The sequence below is a fragment of the Octopus bimaculoides genome, chromosome 9, assembly GCF_046866305.1.
Source record: "Octopus bimaculoides isolate indiv1 chromosome 9, ASM4686630v1, whole genome shotgun sequence".
In the NCBI taxonomy this organism is placed as follows: domain Eukaryota; kingdom Metazoa; phylum Mollusca; class Cephalopoda; order Octopoda; family Octopodidae; genus Octopus; species Octopus bimaculoides.
The window spans coordinates 81723086-81729008 of NC_142936.1; positions in this window are offsets into that span (position 1 = coordinate 81723086).

Genomic DNA, 5923 nt, shown 5'->3' on the forward strand with positions numbered 1-5923 from the left:
AGAAAGAAAGAAAGGAAGGAAGAAAGAAAGAAACGAAGTAATAATAGACAGAGTAAAAGAAATGAAACAAACAAGGAAAAAAAAATGAAACAGCTGAAGGAAAGGAAAAGAAAGAAACAAACAAACAGAGATGGAAAAGAAAGGCAGAAAGAAAGAAAGAAAGAAAGAAAGAAAGAAAGAAAGAAAGAAAGAAAGAAAGATAGATAAATAGATAGATAGACAGATAGACAGAAAGGCAGCTAGATAGATAGACAGGTAGACACACAGGTAGACAGACAGACGGATAGCTAGCTAGCTAGCTAGCTAGATAGATAGATAGATAGATAGATAGATAGATAGATAGATAGATAGATAGATAGATAGATACATTTCTTTTATTAGCCACACAGGGCTCAACGAAGATGGGACAAATACAATGTAGAGCTTTTCTTTTTGGGAGGGGGAAGGAAGGAAAAAAAAAAAGAAAAAAAAAAAAATTGGTGGTGTCGATCAAAAGGGATCGTAGGAAGGGAAAAAGGGGCAGTTCGATCAAAAGGGATCGAAAAAAAAGAAAAGGAAAGGCCGATCAATAGGGATCGTGTATCACACAGTAATGTTCTCGTGTAAAAAGAGGGGAGGACAGTTTAGGTTTAGCCGTGGAAGGAAAAGCCCACGGAAAAGACCACGGTAACCTTGGTCAATATTCTCATTGAAGAAACTATAACAGTAAGTGACTCTCTTTTGCCTTTTTGTTTTTTTGTTTTTTCTTGTTCATAGGGTTATGCTCAAGATGGCTCCGTCGTTCACACGTGCCATCCTTGCTACATTCACCCATCTTTTTTTGAAGCATTCACTAGACAAGACTTCCCTTTCTACTCTCAACTTCCTCTTCAGGTGATACTTGAAGAAGTTGATGAGAGATTGCCCAGAGAGGAAAGTCTTTGTCTCTAGACCTTTCAGGCGCGTCCACCATACACATTCTTTCGCCATAGCCACAAGTACGATGAAAATAGCTCTTCCTTCCCGTTTAAAGGAAGGAGGCGCGACAATATTCACGATAGACTCGGCTGATAGACCGACTCGTCCCACACGCGATAGCAGTTGTTCGACGTAAGCCCACAGCTCGGAAATGGTGGGACACTGTACGAGTGCGTGCAGAACGGTTTCGTCGCTCTGCCGGCATCTCGGACAGGTCGGCCCCGTGTTTCTCGAGCCATGCCTGTAGAGCTTATCCCGAACGGGTAGTGCTTCTCGATAGCACTGCCAGGCCAGGGATCTCTGGAAGTTGTCCATAGGTCCCGGCTCGAAGGTCGTCTTAAACAGGCGGGTCAGGTATTCCTCGTCGACGCCCAGGTTCGCCCCGAGATCGTCGTCGTACCTTCCCTCCACTAATCCACTATAGAATGCGTTAGTTGTGATGCAGTCGCTCAAGGTTGACCCGGGTTGTTGGAGTTGCCGAAGAGCAGCGCGACACTCGCGGTGCCATTCGCCCTTCCTCGGCCTCTTCTTGATCCATGACTGCAGTTCGGTCATGGAGACGAGCTGCGGGAAAGCGCGCCGCACAAACGGTGACCACACCTGTTCACCGCTGTCTACGTAGAGCCGGAGATGTCGCAGTCTCAGCGCGTGTCTGCGCATCATCAACCACGGCATGCCCAGTCCTCCTTTTAACGGGTGTTGGCAGCAAACGGATCGCCTAACCATCGGAACGCTTCCTTTCCACAAGAAGCGGAAGAGGATGCGCTCCAGTTTGGTGATGGTAGGGTCGGGACAAGGAACGACGGTCAGGCGGTAGTAATAGATAGATAGATAGATAGATAGATAGATAGATAGATAGATAGATAGATAGATAGATAGATAGATAGATATGCATAAATACAATCGTACATATGCAGGGTGGAAGGAAGAGGAGAGAAAGGGTGATGATGCTGAAGACTATGCGAAGAGAAAGTTTCTCCTGGAATGGAGTAGGGGATGAGTTGGGATGGAATAATTGGCAATGGGGGTAAATGGAACCGGGAACGGGTAAGAACATGATGCGGGTGGTAGGTTATGCTTGGAGCGGTGATGTTACAGTAAAAGTAAGCTGAAGTAAAAGAATTTTTTTTTAAGTACATATATGTATATACAAACATATATATATACAATTAAAAGGGTAAAGGTTTATCAATTTATTAATTTATTAATAAATCAACAATTAATAATTTTTACCAAGCCCTTCGGTATGTAAACACCATTATCGGTGGAGAACTTATTTAAAAGTTCTTATACATTTATAAACATAATTAAGGGATCAGCAAACATTTGCTTCACCACATACCGAAGTTCAGAAATAGCAGCTAAAAAAGCTGAGACTCCAACAGATAGCATTACTTGTAACTCACAAAGGCAAAACAAGAAGAAAAGACAATGAAAACTAACCATTCGAAGTTAATCATAGACGCGTTTCTGGACTATGAGCGATAACACTCCATTTCCTTCATCGGTATGATATTCTAGTTGTAAATATATATATATATTCTTTTATTTGTTTCAGTCATTTGCCGTGCTAGAGCACCACCTTTAGTCGAACAAATCGACCCCAGGACTTATTCTTTGTAAGCCTAGTACTTATTCCATCGGTTTTTCTTTTGCCGAACCACTAAGTTACGGGGACATAAACACGCCAATATCAGATGTCAAGTGATGGTAGGCGGACAAACACAGACACACAAACACACACACACAAACACACACACACACACACACACACACACACACACACACACACACACATATATTATATATGACGGGTTTCTTTCAGTTTCCGTCTACCAAATCCACTAACAAGGCTTTGGTCGGCCCGAGGCTATAATAGAAGACACATGCCCAAGGTGTCACGCAGTGGAACTGGAAACGGAACCATGTGGTTGGTAAGCAAGCTACTTACCACGCAGCCACCCCTGCGCCATATATACATATATATATATATATATATATATATATATATATATATATATATATATATATATATATATATATATATGCATGTATGTATGTATGTATGTATGTATGTAAGTATGTATGTATATATATATATGTATGTATGTATGTATGTGTGTGTGTATGTACGTATAGATGTATAGATGTATGTAAGAAAGAAAGAAAGAAAGAAAGAAAGAAAGAAAGAAGAGAAAGAAAGAAAGAAAGAAACGAAGGAATAGACAAGGAAAGAATGAGACAGTAGAAGGAAGAAATAAACGAAAGAAAGAAGTTATTAATGTGAAGGATCAGCCCCTAATAAAAAGCAAAAGTGACTTTTGAATGTATTAAGCAGAAGCAGAAGCTGGCAGTAATTAACGGTGAAGACCTGTAGCGGTTCGTTGAGTAGATGTTGGGTAGGATTATATCAATCATGATGATGATGGCGGTATTGGTGGCGGTGTTGGTTTTGAAGATGGTGCTGGTGACGACGTTGGCGCTATGGTGATGATGGGGATGATGATGATGGTTGTGGTGTTATAATAGTGTTATAATAGAAGACATCGCGGTGGTGGCGGTGAGGTAGCTCAAAACGGTGGTGGTGGGGTAGCTCAAAGCGAGGGATCAAAGGTTCTTCTTGAGCTATAGGCTCAAAAGCGTTGGTTTACCGGATTCCGTCGAAGGATTACTCATTTTTGCCAGCTGAGTGGACTGGACCAACGTAAAATTGAAGCGTCTTGTTCAAAAACCTAATGCATCGTCCAGTCCTGGAATCGAAACCGCGATCTTTCGATCACGAGTGCGACAAGCTTATCACTAAGGCACCCATTTCCACGATGAAAAAGATAGGGAGATTCTAGTGGTGAAACGGTAGTGTGAAGGTTTTGACATATTTCCTTTTCTTCCTGGTACTTCGTCGGTTACGACGACGAAGGTTCCAGTTGATCTGATCAACGGAACCGCCTTCTCGTGAAATTAACGTGCAAGCGGTTGAGCACTCGACAGACACGCGTACTCTTAACGTAATTCTCAACAATAATAATAATAATAATATCATTTGTCTGCATATATATATATTCTCAGGGAGACACAAAATATGACAAGGCCGGCCCCTTGGAGCGTATTGTGCGTATTTTGTGCGTGACTTTTGGTCCACCCTTCATATGTATCAACCGTTACCATCAGCATGGCTATTATATCCCTTCTCACTGTTTTGAGACATGTAGCATCATTCTACCATTCCAAATATGATGACCAACAACAATAACAGGAAACTTCGAGGTCACAAGAAATAGCAACCAAGTATTTAAATATATATATATTTATATATATATATATATATATATATATATATATATATATATATATATATATATATATATATATATATATATATATATATATATATAGATATATAGATATATATATAGATATATATATATATATATATATATAGTGAGAATTTACAAAAAAAAAACGACGAAGACGGGTATGTAAACAACGAACAGATGTATTAGTTTAACGCTCGGGAAGTGAGAAAGTCGTTTACGTTTCGATCCTACGCTCTTCGACAGAAAGGAATACAGAAATAACTGGAGAGAGAAAATAGAAAAAGGTTTACTGGCTAGCGATCTATCATGGCGAAATATATATATATATATATATATATATATATGTATGTATGTATGTATGTATGTATATGCGTGTGTGTCTGTGTATAATTATATACGCACACATATATATATACATATATATATATATATATATATATATATATATATATATATATATATATATATATATATATATAATTTCTCTCTGTGTAACTATCTCACATCGTCTCTGATGAAGGGATATGCCTAATATCCCAGAAACTGCTGTAAGACTAACTTTCTCTTTATAAATGTCCTGAAAATTTCAGATTGCCTTTGCTTTGTTGCCTCATTTTATTTAACACACACACATATATATTTTCGTACACATGTATGTATGTTTCTATGTATGTGGGTTCGTAAACATATATATATATATATATATATAAGTCTATTTATGGACATCCTCCTAAAACCCTTCCTTAAACACATCAATAGCTATATCAGAGATGACTTGGATATGTTAAATCACCTCCCAAAGAAAGTCAAGGAAGAAACAATCATGGTCTCATTAGACGTGATTAATTTATACACCAGTATACCTCATAATTATGGACTAGAGGCAATTCAGTTCTGGCTGGATCAGTTCCCGAAAGAAACCCCAAACAGGATCAGTAAAGAATTCATTACTAAATCGGTTGAATTCATCTTACGAAACAACCACTTCATGTTTGACAATACTTTCTACCGACAAAAATCCGGAATTGCTATGGGCACTAGGGCAGCTCCAGTCATTGCGAATCTAACAATGGGTTACTTGGAAATAATAATATACCAGGAATCTTTATCCACCTTTGGAAACACCCTTTCCCAATACATAAAAGAAAATTGGAAAAGGTTCCTGGACGACTGTTTCGTACTCTGGAATGAAAACACAGATGAACTCTTGAAATTCAAAAGTCTATTGAACAGTGTCAACCCAAACATACAGTCCACAATGGAGTACAACCAAAAGGAGCTCCCATTCTTGGATATACTAATTAAAAAAGTAAACTTAAAAATAGAAACGGACATATTTTACAAAACCACAGACGCCAAACAATATCTACTATTTGGTTCATGTCACCCAAGACACACCAAGACAAACATCCCCTTCAACCTTGCAAGAAGGATATGCACAATAGTGTCAGAACAAAATACTAGAGACTATAGACTACAAGAACTCAAAAACACACTAATTGACAGACACTACCCAGTTCAACTCATAGAGGATGGAATCAGACGTGCATCACAAATTGACATAGAAAACTTAAGAAAAGTTAAACACAGCAACACACCTTCCCCGAAAATACTGCCCTACATATCCACATACAACCCCAGAAACAAAGAAG